This window comes from Grampus griseus (assembly GCF_964374135.1).
Source record: "Grampus griseus genome assembly, chromosome: 17".
Lineage (NCBI taxonomy): Eukaryota > Metazoa > Chordata > Mammalia > Artiodactyla > Delphinidae > Grampus > Grampus griseus.
Window position 1 is genome coordinate 52,544,444 of NC_139011.1, and position 21,777 is coordinate 52,566,220.

The window sequence follows — 21,777 nt, forward strand, 5'->3', positions numbered from 1 at the left end:
CCAGAGGAGGTAAATAAATAAATTAATTTTCCCCAAGCCTTCTGGTTCCGTTTTCAATCATCTTCCAATTTTTACCTGTACTTTTCCAGCAACACAAATCTAGGCCTCTTTCCTTCACTTTTCTTTTTCAGCTGTATCTCATATCTCCCCTTTGGCAAGTTCATTCTCTTCTTAGTCTTTACCTATCTCACTTTCTTGTGTCTAATGAGTTTATAATCAATCGTATTATTTTATTTTTAAGTGTTATTCCTCTCAAACAATTACATAGAAAGTCTGCTTTATAGTTAACTTGTCTCAAAATTTGCCTCTCATTAATGTATGTATCTGGGCTTCCCTGGTGGTACAGTGGTTGAGAATCTGCCTGCCAATGCAGGGGACACGGGTTCGAGCCCTGGTCTGGAAAGATCCCACATGCTGCGGAGCAACTAGGCCCGTGAGCCACAACTACTGAGCCTGCGCATCTGCAGCCTGTGCTCCACAACAAGAGAGGCTGCGATAGTGAGAGGCCCGTGCATCGCAATAAAGAGTGGCTGGCCCCCACTCGCCACAACTAGATAAAGCCCTCGCACAGAAATGAAGACCTAACACAGCAAAAAATAAATAAATTAATTAAATAATTAAAAAATATATATATATATGTATCTGCTGCCACCTCAAGCTAATAAGCAAAATAATTTTACACTGAAATGCACCATACACATCACAATTTTAATTTTTTAAGCACTAAATCTTGATCCATCTATAGATTTCCTTTTAACTGCCAATTTTAACCATTTCCAAACTATGTGACCACCTTGCTCTCAAAATTGTTCTGTGTAATCAATCTGCTCTTAAACTATCAGTTACATAATTAAAACAAATTTCTTTTCCTTTCTCAAATCTACAAACATTTGTATTGTTACTGCATGCCCCTTGCTGTAACAGTCAAAAGCCTTGCTGAATTTAACCTTATGCCTCCTCAAATTATCATGGCACACACCCTTATACCCGCTGCCCATTAATTCCCTGCAATTTATTTCCTAGTTTATTTCCTGCAATTTATTTATTCACTAAAAATTCACATCCAATAGCTGGTCAAACTACTTACTCAGTTCTCTTCCTCATTCTCGTAAATTCTAACCAAGGTAATTCTTGATTCTGGGTACTTTAAATTCTATCTACTTCTTTGCCTTAAAACAGCTTTCCATCACAGTAAGGCTCCAGTCACAGCACAAAACACAATCAGAGCAACTTAACTTGCTCTGATTTTCCTATCAAGGTGTTTGCCCCCAATTAATAATAGTTACAATTACCTACCCAAGCAAAACTAACAACGCACCGTTTCAAATAAAACGTGTTTCATGTGAACGTCAAGCCAGCAAAATTTACAAGGTCTTCTTCCATACAGAATGCAAATTCCTTCCCAGAAAAGCAATAAATAATTAATGATAGACTTTGGACAGAGGACTGGAGGCTAAGCTAGCAGTAACTACAACATACCAAAGTAAAGGCCAGTCCGGAGATCAAATATCAAAGATACTTCTATTCTGAGCTGACAGAAGTACTGGTTTTTGCTCTTTTCCACGTCAGAGGTTGGCAGATTTAAAAAAATTAATTTACTGCAAAGTGAATATAAAACTCTCAATATCTAGTAATGTTAGAAATTAAAGAAACCCAAGTCAGATCCTGTCAACAAGTAAGCTTTTGCTTATAGAAGATCTGCAGCCTGGCTGACAGGTGGGGTGGGGGTAGAAACAAATAATTGAAAAGAAGAAACCATCATGTGCCAGAGTCCAGTGTGAATCTGGATTTGAACTTCTGCTCCCACATTTACTAAGAGGCAGCATAACAGTGGTTGAGAGAGTAAATTCTGCAGCCAGACTGCCTGGGTTCAAATCCCAGTTCCACTACTGGCAAGCTCCTTTACTCCACAGTGCCTCAGGTTTTTTTTGTTTGTTTGTTGCTTTTTTTCTAATTTTATTTATTTTTTGGCTGCGTTGGGTCTTCATTGCCGCGCATGGGCTTTCTCTAGTTGGGCGAGCAGGGGGTTACTCTTTGTTGCAGATCACGGGCTCTAGGTGCATGGGCTTCCGTAGTTGCAGCACACAGGCTCAGTAGTTGTGGCGCACACGGGCTTAGTTGCTCCGTGGCATGTGGGATCGTCCTGGACCAGGGCTTGAACCCGTGTCCCCTGCATCGGCAGGCGGATTCTTAAGCACTGTGCCACCAGGGAAGTCCCAGTGCCTCAGTTTTTATATCTATAAAATGACAAAGACGGGCTTCCCTGGTGGCACAGTGGTTGAGAGTCTGCCTGCCGTTGCAGGGGACACGGGTTCATGCCCGGGTCCAGGAAGATCCCACATACCGCGGAGTGGCTGGGCCCGTGAGCCATGGCCACTAAGCCTGTGCGTCCAGAGCCTGTGCTCCACAATGGGACAGGCCACAACAGTGAGAGGCCCCCGTATCGCAAAAAAAAAAAAAAAAAAAAAAAAGACAAAGACAACAGTACCTACCTCACAGAGTTATTAAGAGAATTAAATGAGTTAATATTGACAAATCGCTAAGAAAACTCCCTGGCACACAAATGCTTAATAAATAAATTGACATGACCTTGGACAAGTAACTTAACCTCTCTCAGCAGCAGATGTCTTAGAAGAAATTAGTATCATATAAGCAGTTTGTGAATTATAAAGTGCTGTATAAATGCTAAATTATTAAGAATATAACATGAAAAAACAATATTAAATATGAGAATGAAAAATAAAGCATTTATAGAAAAACACAGTCTTACTATATTGCAATTTTATCAGCTAATTTTTCTGAATATGGAGGTTACTTAGAAACCTAACACTTCAACCTTCTGAGACACTCATGCCATCTACCTTATTTTAAATAATTTCTGATGGAGATTCTTATAAAAATATACTACATAACCCTGTCCTAGTATAAGTCTCTGAAAATGAAGTATACCCTCCTACTTTCCAAAGTGACCGACTACCTACACAACTTTCACCTCCTAAGATATACTCCCTCCCCACATTTATACCCTCTTCTTTTGGGCACCAAACAGACTTGGGGTTTGTGTATTATTAAAAAACAACAAGAAGACAAAACGAGAAATGGGAAGGGAAGGGAGGGGAGGGCAGGGGAGGGGAGGGCAGGGGAGGGGAGGGCAGGAGAAGCAGAGATAAAAGCAGGGATAAAAGCAAGGGAGAGTACTTCTCAACATCCGCAACACAACCCTCTTCTCAAGCTTCGTAAATGCTCATCTAAACTACAGGCACATAGTCTCCCTGCTCCCACACCACATCCATCCTCTACCAGTGGTCGGAGTGGGCTTTCCAAAACAGTACGCGCCACAAAAACTGTTTCACACCCAATGTTCTCTCCTTTTAACTACAAGAAATCCAAACTCATACATGGCCCCACGTGACCTGCTGCCCCTACATTTCCTACCTCTCTCCTCCCCTCTTTTCTCTCTCACTGGCATTCCTGCCATCCCTAACCTGAATACCTTGTGCTGCTGAGAGACCTCTGTTTTCACTCTCCATCTGACAGTCCCTTGGCTACCTTCTCAGCCTTAGGGCTCCACTCAAGTATGACCCGTTCAGAAAGAATCTCTAGTCAGCCCAGGCACAGCCAAAGCCTCACTCCTTCAACTCTACCACCTCACCCTATTTTATCATTCTCAATGATTTACGTTCAGTTATCTTAACCTCTTACTTCTGTCTCCAACCCACGCCGACCTCCAAGGGCAGCGACTCCATCTTATTTATTCCCAGAACCCAGGCTAAAGCCTGGCCGAGGGAAGGCCCCCCAGAAGTATTACTGACTGACTGAAACAGACCTCAGAAAATAGATACTGGAGGTAAACGTAAGCAGAGTTCAAAAGTGAACTGCAAGAGTGAACTGAAGCCACCTGCTGCGACAGGTGGTCTTTCATCCAGAAAAGGCCTATTGCATACAATTAGCAGGGAAGAGCAGTACTGAAAGGCTGAATGGTAGAGGAGAACCATGCACAGGGTTGAAGAAAACTTCAAGAAAGAATTTCAAGGAAAAGAAGAGTGGCTAGGCCCACCAAGCACCCCAGCAAGATCAGTAAAAAGAGAAAACTGTTTACTGGACTGTATGGATGTTACCAGGCCTTTAGCAAGAGCAATTTTAATGGAGTGGTAGGGGCCCAGAGGCCAGGGGCTTCAGAAGTAAATTAACAGCCAGAAACCTCTGTTCAGATGTATGATTGTATAGGAAAAGAGATATAGCCTTAAAGGGAGGCGTACATAGGTTTGTTTTTGAAGACAGAAGAGACCCTGAACATGCTTTCAGGCAGCAAGCAGCTGACGTCACAGAAAAGACAATGATTACTACGACAAGATCTCTGAGAAGTCAGGATTGGTTGAGATTTAATGCAGAGGTACAGACATAGTTCTTACACTGAGACTAGAAAGAGAAAAGAATGAGTGAAAGTGCAGATATCTCTGACATTGTCTGGGAAGAAAGGTAAGGAGGTTTTACCTGCCAATTCCTTTGGTGAAGGAGGCATTGGGAATACAATGGTCAATAAACATAGACCAAATTCCCTGTTTCAACAGGGATGTGGTAGGTAAGGAATTCAAGGCAGACAGAGCAGAGACTTGGGCCCAGGTCAGTAGTAGCAGCACCAATCCCCACAGATGTGTGATTTTTTTTTTTTCCAACTCACCTTTATAGTTCACGTTTAGAAGCAAAGATATGTTAGAGCTGTTTAGAACATAGGATCCAGAAGAGAAAAAGGCATACTCTAGCTACTACCAAACTACTTCCGGTTATTCAGATGCATTACGTACACACACACTCTCTGCCACCTTCGTTCATTAAAATTCAGCTAGAGAAAATAAAATAACTGGTATTCTCCAAAAAAGCTCTTTACCCAAAGCTCACTAATGACACATATTTCTAATCCACTACCAGTTTTCCTCAACCTGGCTGCATGTCAGAATTACCTGGGGACTCCACCAGGGGCCCCAAGTGATTCTCACATACACATCTAGGCACCCATGACTTCCTACATGTTATTCCCACTGCTCATCTACCTAATTTCTAATCATCCCTAAAGATTCAGCTCAAGCAAACACAGCACTATAACCATGTTATTTCTTTATCTCCCCATTACACCAGAAATTTCTTTATTACTACTCATCTTTATAATTCCAGCCCCTAGCCCATTGCTCAGCCCTTACTATATACTTTAAAAATGTGTTAAATGAAGATTCACAATCAATAAAACATTTAACCTGTAGAAATGGTTAGAGTAGTTATGTTAAAAAAATGTACCTATATAGCACAGAACTAAAACTTTAAAATATTATAAAGAAAATCCTATACAGGTGGGATAAACCATCTATACACTCTCCCATCTTTGCTTTGATAATTCTGAGCACCAAGTCCATGTCCACCTTACCAATGTGATTTTATCTCCACAGCCCACAGTAAAGGCTCAATACAAAAATGTCCAATACAAAAGTAAAGGATAAGTGTTACCTAAAATGTTCATTTGACTTATTAAATACTCAAATGTCCAACAGTATATATACAAGAGAAAAGCTCATTAAACTTGGAAACTTTCTGTCCCTAACTAAATATTCAAAATAATTCAGAAGTCTTAAATTAATCCCCAAATTATATATCAATTGGACTCTCAAAGTCTGGGGGAAAGACGGCTACTTAGAACACGGTACAGATTTTCCCAATAGGAATGTTATAAATGGTGGTGAGATACCAAGACCAAGGCACAAAAGCCTACCAAACCCATTAAGAGCCAGACCACTGGTACTGTCCACAGAGGTGTTTCAGACCTTCCACAAATACATATTTGTGTGCATATGCAAAAATGAAAGCAAAATTCCAAAATAAATAGTTGACACTGAGAAAAAGTACCAAAAGCACTTTGCATGGTGCCTAATACATGGTAAATATGAGTATTTGCTGTAAGTTATAGTTGTTTTCTCCCAGAATCCCTGATTTCAAACTTCTGTGTTCATCAAAATAGCTTTATTTTTCTCACTGCATTCTAGACGATAAATTCCAAGCATGCAGGACAAATCCTGGCCATTGGCCATTGTATCCACCATGTCTCCCCCAAAGCCTGGCACACAGGAGTGTTTAATACTATTTAGATGATTATATTTGGATACTTGTTGTCAACGATTTGAATCTTAAAAACAACTAAGTAAACACAGGCTTAAAACCAAATAGCCTCATTTAGTTTTTAGGTGCTCTTTTAAATGAACTACGGTACTTCTCAAATTGATTTTTTTTTCTTTTAAAACTACCATCAAAATGAAGGAAAAAAGTGTAAAAATTCAGGTAGAAAATATTCCTCCAAGAGTCACCAGCTTGGAAAACACTGCTCTAGATAACAGTCTCACTAAATGGCTGAATGAGACAGGGCATCTAAACTTCTTTGGGCCTTGGTAATCCTATTGATTAAGAAATGGAGGACAGAACATATTGATATTTTCTAGCTTAGAACTGCTTGACTATAAACACTGCATATTTCATGAAAACGTGAGAGTAACAACCATCCACAATCTTTGCATCAACCTAACTCACAACTGTTTCCAGTTTTGTACCATTATTTTCCTCCAATACAGATTTTTTTTTTACAAAGTTGAAATCCTAGTGTACAAATCATTTTATTTTCTAACTCCCACCTCCCATTTACAGTAAGAACTGCTGAATACAAATTTGATTGAGCCCTTGGCCAACATCAGAGAACAATTTAATTTACGCTTGTAGTTTTTACAACATACCTTTGGCAACAATATTCTAGAAGGCCACAAGATGGTGATGCTGCTCCATAAAATGCACCTTTTAAAAATATAATCGAATAACTTAATACCAACTTTCCAAAAAATGAAATTAATAGTTTTCCTCCACTTCAAGTAAAGGATATAAAAAAATGCTTGTACTCTATTTAATAGAAGACATTAATGAGGAAGAAAATATATTCATCAAATTTAACAGCAACTGTTCTAATTTTCAAGCTAAACAGTTATGGTCCTTAAAAACAAAACAAAAACACAGAACTCTGGCACTATCACTGTGTCTTTTATCACAGGAATCTTTCCTTCCCTCTCTGCTCCATCCCCTTCCTTCCTCAGGTCATAAAAAAAAAAAATTACATTTTCACTTATTCATTGACTTTTTCATAATTATTCTTAATTTAGAGAGATAATTCCTATTTCCCTGTTTTAAAAGAATTGATACTCAAATGTATTTCCATCAACAAAAGTAAACTATAGCAAAATGAAAATGAAATCATTTCTTTTCTAATTTGCTATAATTTCTCAATTTCTTATAACGTACAATATTATGTTTATAATGGCAAATTACCAAAGCTTTTCACGCAGAAAATGTTTGCAGTTGGTCATTTTCCCCATACCTTAGCAAGTATCAGTAGAAGGAAGGTTTCCCATTCCTGTGGTGCTTATATAATGTCAATTAAAAAGAAAAATCAAATAACAGCATCTTAAAACTTGAGCTCCAGACCTACAGAATCAACTTAAGTTAACATGTAAAAAGAGCTGCGTAAATACTCCCTAAGCAGAAGAATAAGATGACAGAGCGTAACTACCTGGGACTGGCAGCACTTACGTGTGGTGCCTAAGTGACACAGAAACATGGCCAATCTTAAACCTGGAATCTGAATCAGGTCTCTGACTCCAAAAATAGTAAAAATCACAGTGACCATTTATTAGGCTCCTATTATTTGCCCAAAAAAACTATCTCTAATGTTATCAATCACCCTTCAGAGTCATTATTTCTACTAACAGGTAAGAAAAATGAGGTTTCAGGAATGTAAGTAAATTGCCCAAGGTCACAAAACTGGTGAAAGTCAGGATTTTGAATCCAGATCTCCTGGGCTCAAAGCCAATGCTCTTTTCACTACATTTGCGCTACAAACACAGAATATAAAAAAGAAACGCTGAGCTAAACCCAAACCTTAAAATAAGCAGTTTGCTGTACCAATCTGATGTTCCCATTCTTTTATCACTTAAGCAACTTCAGAGTAGGGTGGTTTTGTGGGGCTTGTAAGCTAGGTCATTGAAAACGTTTTTCCTGAAGGTTGAGAAAGTAATCTAAAACAGCGAATGTGTAAAAGCATAAACACACTAACAATGAAGAAGGTAGGCTGCTCAGGCTGTGTTTAATAAATCATTTCCATGTATTCTGGGAAAAACATCCAGGGCAACATAACATTCTCACTCTGCAAAGATCAAATTTCATGTAATTACATCATGTAACATCTCATATTTCAAAATGACACAAACATTTCCATAAATAACCTGTCATTTGTTTCAAAGTGTGGTATTTAATATAATATGTGCTTACCAGACTTTTTTCCTTCAAATCCAAAAATTTTAAAGGTTTGGTATTCTTCAAATACACAGTATTTGCTACATCTCATGAAGGAGCAGAAAGCACAGAGTCATTAATTAGAGCTGAAGATGAGGCTGAGAGCTGATTACGAGACTCACTGAGGGACACAAAGCTTCTTAATGTCAGGCCAAACCTGGGTCTGCTGACAAGGCCAGCACTCTTTTCTACACTGCACTGGTCACTAGGATAGCATGACCCAAAGTTACATTCGCCTCAAAACATGTTCTGACTGTTTCTAAATATATTAAGGCTTCTAATTTTCCAGCATTTAAGTAGCCATGGAGATTTGCTAACTCTTCAACTCCAAAGTGCCAATCCCTAGTGTGAGAAGAGCATGTTGGGTAACGTAAGAGAGTTGAACAAACCTAGGTCCAAACTTCAATTTTGCTATTCAGGTGTATTTAACCTCTCTGAGTCTGTTTTCTTACTGAGCAATGTAAATACCAACTCCGTTTTGTGAAGGGGAAAAGAAGTGCTAACATCAACTCTAGGAAATCAGAACTATTTCTAGAATGGAATATAGAAAGTGCCCAATAACTGATAACTTCCTAACACCCTCCCATCACCACCACCACCCCAGTCACACTCTCAATTACTCTGAGAAGCTCCAACATTTTTCTACCATACTTCCACAACAATACAGAGGACAGCAGGTTAAGAAGCACTTCCATCACATGCCCATGCTGCAAAGTGATACAAAGCAAACTTCCACATCCACAGTAAGAATCAGATGAAAATCACATTTAGGATTAAAGAACTAAATGTAAGGCCAGACACTATAAAACTCTTAGAAGAAAACATAGGCAGAACACTCTATGACATAAATCACAGCAAGATCCTTTTTGACCCACCTCCTAGAGAAATGGAAATAAAAACATAAATAAACAAATGGGACGCAATGAAACTTAAATCTTTTGCACAGCAAAGGAAACCATAAACAAGATGAAAAGACAACCCTCAGAATGGGAGAAAATATTTGCAAATGAAACAACTGACAAAGGATTAATCTCCAAAATTTACAAGCAGCTCATGCAGCTCAGTATCAAAAAAACCACCCAATCCAAAAATGAGCAGAAGACCTAAATAGACATTTCTCCAGAGACGATATACAGACTGCCAACAAACACATGAAAGGATGCTCAACATCACTAATCATTAGAGAAATGCATATCAAAACTACAATGATGTATCACCTCACACCAGTCAGAATGGCCATCATCAAAAAATCTACAAATAATAAATGCTGGAGAGGGTGTGGAGAAAAGGGAACCCTCTTGCACTGTTGCTGGGAATGTAAATTGATCCGGCCACTATGGAGAACAGTATGGAGGTTCCTTAAAAAACTAAAAATAGAACTACCATATGACCCAGCAATCCCACTCCTGGGCATATACCCTGAGAAAACCATAATTCAAAAAGAGTCATGTACCACAATGTTCACTGCAGCACTATTTACAATAGTCAGAACATGGAAGCAACCTAAGTGTCCATCAACACATGAATGGATAAAGAAGATGTGGCACATGTATACAATGGAATATTACTCAGCCATAAAAAGAAACAAAATTGAGTTATCTGTAGTGAGGTGGATGGACCTAGAGACTGTCATACAGAGTGAAGTAAGTCAGAAAGAGAAAAATAAATACCATATGCTAACACATATATATGGAACCTAAAAAAAAAAAAAAAAAAGGTTCTGAAGAACCTAGGGGCAGGACAGGAATAAAGACACAGACGTAGAGAATGGACTTGAGGACGTGGGGAGGGGGAAGCGTAAGCTGGGACGAAGTGAGAGAGTGGCATGGACATATATACACTACCAAACGTAAAACAGATACCTAGTGGGAAGCAGCTGGATGGCACGGGGAGATCAGCTCAGTGCTTTGTGACCACCTAGAGGGGTGCGATAGGGAGGGTGAGAGGGAGGGAGACGCAAGAGGGAAGAGATATGGGGATATATGTATATGTATAGCTGATTCACTTTGTTATAAAGCAGAAACTAACACACCACTGTAAAGCAATTATACTCTAATAAAGATGTTAAAAAAATTACATTTTAACACTTGAGAGGAGTATAGTACTGCTAAATTCTTTGTTGTAAATACACAATTTCAAGATATTTTAAAGCTACTCCAGTAACAGAACACAATATTAATTTACTATTTACAAATACTCTTCCTAAGCATTTTAAAGCAGGCTGCTAAGTATGAACTTTCAGATATCCTCATTCTTAGAGGAAAATATTAGAATCCAAAATACACAGAAACCTTCCAAAATGAGATAATCAGTTAAACAGCTAAGACTTTATTCCTAGAATGTAATTCTTCTCAAGTTTAAAACACAGGGACACAATCCACAAATCCAAAACTCCAAAAACTATACAAACTTAAAGCTCCTTCTTAACTCATATGGTGACAAAAACTGAACTGACCTGAACTCATTTGGCAGCAGCATCTGAACAGATGTGTGACTATTTACTGTCCTTATTTATCCATAATTAAACAATTGCCAAGGAAAGTACAGAGTGCTGCCCTAAGACTTCATTGGGGTTTTATGTAACACAAAATGTGGAGTGTATTACGTTTCTAAAATTTTAAAAAAGAATTATTTCTGTAACACATCTGACACCAAAAACAAGGTCTTATAAACCCATCCTAGTGACTATTTACTCAATACTAAGTGTTAGGTTTAAGCCATGCAATAAATCTATGAATAGGTATTATTATTACCACTTTACATGTGAATATCCACTTTACATATGATAAAACTAGGGCTTAATCTAAGGTTACCTTTACCAAGATCACTTAGCCAATAAGTAAGTGCCAGAAATCAAGTCTAGGCTTGTCTTACTTGAAGGCCTAAGCTCTTAAACAGCTAATAGTTCACAGGAAAATTAAATCACAAAGAAAGTTTTAAAACAAATTATAATTACCAAACGTTTTAATGTAGAACAATGAAATTCCTGAGTATGATGTATACTTTCCATTCTGGGTATTCATACCTAAACATCAACACCATTTTTCACAGCTCGAAGGACAAAAAGAGATGAGTTTATTGTTGCTTTTCTTCCCAAAGAACTGGCCACAGTCAGGGAAAACAAACAAAAACAACAGGCTCCTCAAACAAATGCCAACTAATCCTTTCTACTCAAATTTAGAAAGAATCATGGGTTTAGCATGTTGTTGTTTTTTTTTACCACAGAATGTACTAACACAATAAAAATAAGGCTGATACAAACATAGGTTAAGTTTTTCCAAGTACAGCCCCAATTTAAAGATCTGCCGTTCCAATGACAGATATGATCACAGGACTGACTGAGGGTTAAAGTGACGTAGATGCAGGCTGTCACTACCACTGTCCTAAGCAAAAGTTAGAGAAAATAAGCTTCAAGGTTTTGTTTTTTTTCTTTTGGATTGATCGATCTAAAATTTAAACCTTCTCTTTCGACTTTCTTCTCAAATCAATATCCTTATTCTAAGCAATGGCTTTTCCCCACAAGAGACAGATCATGGTCCCCATCCAACCAAATTAGACACACTTCAATCAAAATCTCAATTTCTGAGTAGCTTATCTTAAGTGAAAAGCGTAAGATTATCAGATAAATAATCCAATATCTAATTTGTTTCAGCTAAAGCGTTTTTTAAAAAGAAACATCTTCACTCATAAAAATGTATTTTGTAGAAGTATAGGGTAATTTTTTGAACAAGGAGTCCTGATGGGTGCCTCTTGCAGGGTTACTTCTCTTGCCTACTTCTTACTGTAATCACCAACTATCAGGTTTCTATAGTTTGGATCAAGTCCTTGGCAATTATCTTAAGCCTCTTTAAATATCTGAAAGGTTCAGATGTTAAGCTCCCTTTGTATTTACATTATACATGTGTATTTACTGAACAGTGTAGCTTAAAAAATGGTCTCAGAGAACACCAGAACCCCAAATTACCAATTCAGTTTATACCAGCAGTTCTCAAACTAATGTGTATAAAATCATCTGAGGTATTTACTAAAAATGAAGACTCCTGAACTCCACTATCAAGGACCATACCATAGATCTTGAAGAGTACTCAAGAATCTACACGTTTAACCAATATCCCAGATGACCATGATGCAGGGACTGCACTTTGACAAATACTTATCTACCCTGTATTTCATCCAATGACGGTGTTAACAATTTCTTGTTCCCAGACTGTACGGCCAAACCATCACCAGCTGATAACTGCAGCCATGTTGAGTCAGTATCTTTCTCAGAGACATTCTTAACCTTTCGGCAACCTATTTTTTAAGCTAAGAGGTGAGATTTGATATGCAGCTCTGCTCATGCCAAACTAAACTACAACTGTCCTTGAGAAATGAGTGGCTCACAGAAAACTGGACTACTTGTTTGAATTTTCAACTTGTTAATAATAATGAACTAAGAGCAATAAAAATGATTTAAGGGCTGTTCATGTCCAAGGGATCCCATTTTCTGCTTTAAAACATTCTTTCAATGAATCCTTACAAAAATCCAGTACAGAAGATATTCTTTACCTTTTACAGAAGAGAAACTGAGGCAACACTGCTATTAAGCACCACTGACAGAAGTCAGCTGTGCCTGGCTTTAAAGCTACAGCTCTTGACCCACATGCAGGAACGTCTTTAATTCTTAAACTTTAAGAGCAGAACGATGTAGTTTATTTACTTCTAAGATAAAGTATGCCCTAATTTATACACAGCAAGTTCATTTGACTAATTCTCCTCCCCACGCTAACTAAACACAAAGAGTAGTTCATCTTGGCAAGTTGGAGCTAAGGTTTAACAGGAATATCCCACGTCAAGTCAGGACTCAAGTCAGTTTGCTTCTCCTCATCCTATGTAGTCCTAATTATGGGTATACTAAACAGCTATCAAAAGACCTTGTTTTCCTTAGTTAAAAAGGTATCACACCTACAATTCTGTTAATGCTAGTACATTTTTAAACCACTCCTGTAATTTAGGGCAGGGAGGAGAGCCATGAAGAAACACCTTAAGGTAACTCTATCTACACCTTTCTTTGTGCCCTAGCCTCTCCTATATATATAAATAATGTTTCTCAGTACACTCAATCACCAAGTCCTGCCCACAATAGCCAACATACTACTATATTCAGAAATCTGCAAAGAGTTTTGCACTAGGAGGCAGGGGCCCATCTTTTCATCTATTCAAAATTCAAAAGTGCTCCAAATCTACACCTAAATTCTTTAAATGTAATATACTGATTCATTATTCCACTCAAAAGCTATAATGTAATAACAACAAAACACACATTTTCTTCATGCCACAGTTAGCCATAACATTATTCAGCATATAACTTGCACTAAAAAAAAGATACTGCTGAGATAAAGTGATAATGAGATAACGATAAGGTGAGAAAACACCAGCTAGCAATCAATTAACCTACCTGTTCCTGGGAAGGATGAGCATTGCCTCATTCCTTACATTTCGCTAAGCAGACAGGATTTCCATTCCAGTCTCCACAAGGAAAGAATATTTTCTCCACTATAATGACTCTTCCCCAAGGAAGGGTGGCTTATCCCAAACTTTCCCAGACACTGCAAACAGAAAATACTATTTGTGAGGCACCAGTTTGCTCAAGGCTAGTTAAGGCCAGAGTGAACCGTTTCAGAGCAGCCTGGGCTCTGGGTCCTGCACTTTCTTGCCCTCAAGTACGGCAAGTCAATCCTGCCCCATTATGGTAACATACTGGGTCAAACCCCAGAGACCCAAAACTTTCTCCTCTTCTCTACCCCAGGAGTGCTGACTATTCCTATTTGTGTAATAAGCCAAACATGCTATCATTTGCACTTTAGATTCAGCTTTCCCTCTGACAGGCCTAGACTCAAAGTACTAAAAGTACCAGGCAGCTCAAGTCTCAGCTTCCAAAACAGTTCTTCCAGAAGCCCCATTTTGGGGTAATACAGCTGTGTGGTGTAATCCCGGGATTCAGATATTTTGTCTAGTCCCTTTCCCTTGAATCTGGGCTAGACCCATGACTTGCTTTAACCAACAGAATGTGGCAGAAATGAGGCTATGCTGGTTCCAAGTCTATGTCTTAAGAAGGCCTGGTTGCCTCTGTTTTTGCACTCCTGGAAGCCCTAAGCCACCATGTAAGGCCAGCAATCCTTCTGGAAAGGCCACATGGAGAGAAGTGGCCTTGAGACAAGACTATGTGGTAAAAGAGAAAGAGAAAGAGAAAGAGAGAAAGAAAGAGAGAGAAGACTAGCATGCAGCTGAAAGCCAGCTATTAAAGTGACCACCCGCAAAACCAGCAGAACTGCCCAAATGAGCCCAGCCCAGGAAAGCAAACCTGTGAGCCAAAAACAAAACAAAACAAAAAGCCAAAAATCCTGGTTGTTTTAAGTCACTTAGTTTCAGGTTTTTTTGTCACACAGCAATAAATAACCAAAACAATGCTCACCTGGTTCCTTGTCTTTTTGCCTAATTTGTTCAAAATCCAGGAAAAAAGGAGGGGTGTAATGACAGGCAGCAGGGACACCACAATGGGTTATGAACAAATGATTTAAGGAACATCAAGACAGATGCTGGTCTTTCTTATACCTTAGGAACTATCTGACAAATAGTTTTACAAAACATACTCCAAAAAAAGTCATTTAAACATATGAATTTAAAATGTATACTAAGAGCTTTTTAAGGTAAATTTCTTTTTAAATGATAAAGCTTTTTATGTACTGGTAAAAACCATGGAATATCATGATATGTACTTTTGAAAATCAGATCCTGATTGCTCCAAGAATACAAATTTTCATAGACAAAACTTTTATAAACGAACAAACTCCATCTGTAAAAACACCTGAATTAAAAATCAACAAATTTTCAAAAGGGTATTAATCCCTACATTTCACCAATGTACTTTTGCAGACAAGAAATCACCTTTTGCTTTTTCCTTGATAGGAGGATAACTGTGATAAATACTTAAAATTTTCAAATTTACCTACCGATAGCCACTACAATGAGGTTACCATTTTCACACAAAGGAGAAAATAAACAAGCTCAGATCTACACGGTAAAAAAGTTTAACACAGATTCCAAACAGGTAAATTCAAACTTCTCACACAGAGCCTTCAGTTAAATTCCCATTTTAGATGAAGAGTTGGTGGGAAAAGAATACTGACTCAGGAACAAAAAAAATAGGTTTTAGCTCTAGTTCTAATTTTGGCCACTTGCTAGCCATATACCCTGGAAATTTTACATTTTTTAATTTCTTTGAGCTCCAGTGTCTTCATCTAAAAAGGAATTATCTCCTTACACACCTACTGATCAATTTTCATGAGAATCAAATGATGACATATATGCAACCATGCTGAAAAAGTGTAATATACTGTAATATATAAAATATGATATTCTTCTTAACGCCAGCAAAGAGTAAAAAATCATCTATGTATGTGCTTTTTGTTAGACATTTTCTCTCCACTATGTATTAGTAACTGGTTACTTCAAAAACCACTATTAAGGCTAATTTATTGCCTTCCACTGCTTGTTATAAGTACATCATATTTTTACAGAAAGAGTAAAAAAGATCCTAGCCTTTCTAATAATTACAGAATCAAACTTTCTAGGGCTATAACAGATACTATGTAATAACCTGCTCTGGTTCCCTACCAGGAAGACAATCCTATAGATGCAGAAAAGTCAACTGTTTACTAATCAAATTATGCTTTAACCATAATTAGTTTTCAGAGGATTAATCTGGCAGCAGTTTGTAGTGTGAACTGAAGTAGAGGGAACCTGAAGGTAGAACGACTTCTTTCTTCATTGCTATGGTCATAGGTGTGAGGGTCTGAACTCTGGAGGCAGTAATAGGAATTGAGGAAGGAATGGAGGAAGGAAGGACAATAGACAGAATTTGATGATGAAAGAGAAAATGAAGAAAGTAAAAATAACTGAGATTCTGGTCCAGGTTGATTGGGAGAATAGTGGTACATTTTGAGCAACATCAACTGGAATTTTTATCTTCAGCGTATGTGTGGCACTTTACAGCGTTAGTTCTCAGCCTTCCTCTGTAATAATTTAACCAGAGTTAGCTACTTAATCCAATGAAAAAATTCACTGACTAGGTCTCTGCACTTCATTATTCTGTAAAGTTTTACTTTTTACTTGATAAAGCGTTCCTGAATGAAGAAGTAGTTTCAGGGAATACCTGAACAGAGAAGATAAAAGTTCTTAAAGTTTCTTATTTCACTTACTTCCCCTCCAGCCCCACCTCTCCAATCCAAACTGAGATACAAAGGAAATAAATGAGAACATGACTGTTCTGATATTTCTATCCGCTCTCCATACACCCAATTCATCCCTCAGCCTCACCAGTTCTCCTGCACATGGAAAACAAGAAAGGTACAGATAGTCCAATAAAAATCTAAAACTCAAGAATCACAAAATGTTAAGAACTGAAAGGAACCTCCCAGGATCATCTAGTCCCTGCTGATGAGGTCACTTAAAGGCAGTGACTACATCCAATTGATGGTAAATCTGTTGCACATGTCTCCATACAAGAAAACCATCACTGTCAATCAACTCCTGATTCTACTTTACCCACTTGCTAACTGAAATGCTTGGGACAAATCATTTAACCTCTTGGATTAGTCTGTTCTGTAATAGAATAGCAAATAAGATAAGTTAGTCAAAATTCTCTGTAAGCTGTCAACCACAACACAAGTCTAAGGAGATATTGTCTCTAGGTGTACATACAATATGTCTCTACAGCAGAGGTTCTTATTGGTAAATGGAAGCATTTGAAGGTTCAATAGTTTTAAAAGGCCCCCAGTAATTCTAAGCACTGCTTCAACCCATTGGGTTCCATGGATGAGATTTAGGTGGTCCAGAGACTCCCCTAAAATTATATCCACAAAGCACAGGTGCATATGGAAATTTTCCAGGCCAGCAGATTTCTTTAGTTTCACCAAGAGTTACTAATCCCCCAGAGGCTGAGAACTACTGCTGTAAAGTGCCACACATACGCTGAAGATAAAGCTTCCAATTGATGTTGCTCAAAATGTACCACTATTCTCCCAATCAACCTGGACCAGAATCTCAGTTATTTTTACTTTCTTCATTTTCTCTCTCATCATCAAATTCTGTCTATTGTCCTTCCTTCCTCCATTCCTTCCTCAATTCCTATTACTGCCTCCAGAGTTCAGACCCTCACACCTATAACCACAGCAATGAAGAAAGAAGTCGTTCTACCTCCAGGTTCCCTCTACTTCAATTCACACTACAAGCTGCTGCCAGATTAATCCTATGAAAACAAAGGTTTAATCGTTTCATTCCCAACTCAAAAATCATCTGTATAACCCTCATCGCCTACTAAATCCAAGGTCATAAGCCCAGCACCAAAAGCAATCCATAAACTGGTCCAAATTTTTACTTTAAGCTTTACCACCCATTATACTGGTACAAATACGTTATATTCCATCCAAACATACTTGCCTCTCCCTAAATGTATGAACTCTGTGCTCTCTTAGTCCCTTCTCTCTGCCTGGATTACCTTTCCCAGCCTATCGAAAGTCTATAGTCATACTTCAACCCAAAGATTTCAAAAACCAGAAGCTCTATGAAATAACCCCCCATGAGATGTGAGCCCTACATCCTCTGAATGTGAATTCAGTATGAAACGTAACTATGTCTTAAAAGACAAATGAGGCATTTGTGTATAGTCTTACCTGCCTAACTAGTCTGTGAGGGCAGAAACTGTTATCACCCTCATCTTTATATTCCCCCAAATCCATCGCAGTCATGCAGTAGATGCTTAATAATTGTGTAAGGCAGTAGAAGAAATTTCAGCCTTCGCGGGGTAAGCAGATTACTATCTCTTGAAGCAGAGACCTTACATGCAACATCCTCTATCATACCAGGCTTCCAAAAACATAACCTTTAGTTACTGCTTTTCAAAGCCCTTATGTTATAGGTCATATAAGTGCATTTGAAGGGAAGAACTATTTTAAAGTGTTAATAAGCCACTTCAGAAAGATCTGTTCCCCCACATACTTTACACTTCTCAATTTGAAGAGCTTCCAATACTTGGCCACTAAGTATTCAATTTTAAAAATATTAACCATTTATGAAAAGTGATAATTTCAGCCACCGATAATTATCTATTTTATGAGTAAAAACAAGTCACATAAATAAAAGAATGCTTTTCTTCTTTAAAAGGTCCATTTCGCTTGCATAATACATACAGAGACTTAACTAGACAGGTAAAGTGGGTTTATACATAAGCATGAACTCTTGCAGAAACCTGCATACAACTGTACACCAGGTATTTCAGGCAAAAGAAACCAAAGAGGGGGAAGATAACTCTGGACGTTATTCTTTTACACTATTATTACCAACAACATTTTAAGGCAGGAACTCACATTTTGCACACTAACTACACAAAAAGATAAAAACCAATCAAACAGAAAAAGAAAGCCACATCAAGCCCCTGGAAAATATTTTATCCTGGAAGAGTAAAAATGTCAAAATAACAGATACTTCTCTTCTTTGGTAATGAAGGTTTCATATAATCGCGGGAGCAAAGGGGGCTCAACTCCGTATTGATGGAGCAAAGAAAGGGCTGTGCACAAGAGTAATCATTTAAAGCCTGTAAAAGCAACGGGTAAAGTACAAAATTTTTTAAATGTCTAAAGGATGAAAGGAGAAGGTCCAAGTCACAGATTAGATAAGGACTAGCGAAAACTGCAAGGTCACTGGGATCTACCAGGTCACAAAGGTGGAGGTGGGGGTTGTGTTGGGCGGGGGGTAGGGGGGGCGGCTGCAGAGTCAGTGAAGAACCAGGAGTGATAAAAACACGGCAGAAAAAGACGTTCTAAGGCGGGGAGTCCTTGGTTTGGGACGGTGGGACTGCGGGGAAAGTCAGGGCACTGGGAGTAAGTCCATATATTAGGGTTTTCTTGGAGAGGTGTTAGAGAAAGGACGGAAGGTTGAAAGAAGGGAAGGAAGCTTGAGAACTGCGGCTGCCGAGTCACGGAAACACTTTTCTCCGCTCCAGTATCATTAGCTCAGGCCTGTGCCAGGGCCAACTCGGGGCAGGACCCGTGACCCCACCCCAGAAAACTCCCAGCCCCCGGGCTGGAGTCGGCAGCCAGGGCGACGCGGACGGCCCCCGACTGCCCTCGGAGGGTCCCGCCCCGCGGCGGACCGTGCCGGGCTCAGGGCACCGCCGCAGAGGCTCCCGGCCCGCGCCCCCGGAGCCCCCGCCCCGCCCGCGACCCCAGCCCCTAGCCCAGCGCCGCGGCGTCCTTACCCGGCGCGAAGCCGTCGGCTCCCGGCGGCCCGGCGGCCCGGCGGCCACGGCAGCGGCGCCTCCTCCACCGGCGGGCGCCCTCACCCTTCCGTGCCCAAGATCGCCATCTCGCAGCAGGCGCGGCGGCGACAGCCACCCAGGCGTCGGCCCCAGCAGCCCAGGCCGCCTGCAGCCACTCGGAACCCGCTTGCCGCGCTCGCCGACACCCGACCCTCCCCCCACCCCCACCCCGGCCACGCGCCACCTCCGGCCGACCCCACGCCTCCCTCCTCGGGAGCGCGCCGCGCCCGGAGCGCGCGCCTCCCTGCCGGCTCGACCCCGCGTTCAGCGACGCGGCCTCCCAGAGCCTCCAACTCCGGACCCGGAATCCGGCTTCCCGCGAGCATGCGCAGCGAGGGAGACCCGAGGATGCCTTTGGAAGACTCCGCTTCTCCGGGTCTTCGGAGCGGTCGAGGGAGGGGGAGAGCCAGCCAATGGGAGGGAGGGGGCGAGGCCTGAACCTGTGGAAGGGGAGGAGACGTCGCCGAGATTTGGGAAGAGGCTTCAGTAAGTCTTGGTGGTTGCTGCTGACTTGACTTTCCGGTTCGCGGCCAGACCCGCTCACGACTTTCAGTAAGGTCCTTGAGGCACTGGCGTTCTTTTCTTGAACGCTTTAAGGAGGCTGTTAATAAATACTCCTTAATAAATAAATAATAATTTATTAATAATTAATAAATTATTAATTATTAATAAATAAATACTCCTTGACCTAGCTGAGTGTTTGACTTACAACCCATTGCAAGAGTAAATAATTGCATTTAGCAGATGGTCATACCAGAAGAGTTCCAGTCCACTTTTACTGGTAACCAAAACGTTCACTACCCCAACCCCACAAGAGTACAATGATAGAACTAATACTGAGCAAGTGCATGTGTCTGTGCAATTAATGAATACAGCAGTTCCATAAAGAAGGGCCTATTATCCCCATTTATACAAATGAGTCAATTAGCCTGGAGAAGAGCTCTTGGTTCTGTGCCTTGCTTTTAGAACCAAGGCCACCCTGCAAATAGAAATCACTAACGACCACGTTACTCATCATATGACCTGTTCCTCTACTTCAGAGAGATAAAAAAGGTCATCCAGCATGGATTTCTACAATTTTTGCCAGATGCTTCACCCAAACCCCACAAATTACCTACACCCACACCCAAGCTTACTAGTTTTCCTCTATCTCAGGCTGGCTGTCCCTGCTCCCCTCCAACCAAAACTCTCCACTGACTGCTCCCTCCTGTAAGGCCTTCCCTGGCATATCTTTAACCTCATCCTTTCTGTTGAGTACAACTCTTCCGCATAATCATGTTTAAGACTTTTCTGTATGAAACTTTCCCTTGCCTTTAAACCTCTTTCTAGTTCTCTCTCTTCTTCCGTCATAACTAAACCTTTGAAAGAATTGTGTACCAAGAACATTGGCATTCGTGAGTATTTGTAGGATTCAATAAATATCTCTTGACTGAATAAATGCAAATGCACATTCTCTTCCTCTCCACTCCATCAGCTTCTACCATCTGACTTCCTACCTGGGTCTGATGCATACTGTATCCACAATGATTATTCTAAAACATACATCTGAGCCCATCACTCCACTGCTTAAAATCTTTCATTGGCTCATCAGAGCTTTCAAGACAAAAGTTAACATGGTCTTCAAGGCTTCTTTCATGCTCACATGCTCTGTCTCTCCTGTTATGACAAACTCTTCAGAGTTCCTGATTGTGCTCACTCATCTCTACTTTGAAGGGTACTGTTTCCTCTAACCTTTCCCTCACCTTTTTGCTTGTCCAGCTCCTTTAAAAATAAATTCAAGAACATGCTCCCAAGTGCACTCTCAGACATAACCTATGCATACCCAGCAGAGGTCTGCACTCCATCTGCAGAGTGCACACATGCCTCCTCCCACTTCCCGCTCTACTTCCAGCTCTCCCAAGTCCTCAGTTTCTGCCTCAGGTGAGCTCCATTCAGCAGTTCCTTGTACTCACCTAGGCCCTTACGTTGACAGCAAACATTGGACCAGCCTTTCATTATTAAATATTTCTTTGGTGTTCAAATGAACACTATTACAAATATCTTTT

At 39.9% G+C, this 21,777-nt stretch overlaps 1 protein-coding gene across 2 annotated transcripts in view; it reads right to left on the reverse strand.

Moving 5' to 3' along the window:
• The window catches only part of WWP1 (WW domain containing E3 ubiquitin protein ligase 1), a 115,198-nt gene extending 95,321 nt beyond the window's left edge, over nt 1–19,877 (reverse strand). The window contains exon 1 of one of the 2 annotated variants that reach the window (XM_082674618.1): nt 19,673–19,877. The gene's annotated coding sequence lies outside the window, so the exon portion shown is untranslated. Of the gene's footprint in view, nt 1–13,813; nt 13,829–19,672 lie in introns of those variants that run through there. The other variant, XM_082674619.1, reaches the window with a different exon arrangement.
• Nucleotides 19,878–21,777: the final 1,900 nt, after the last annotated feature.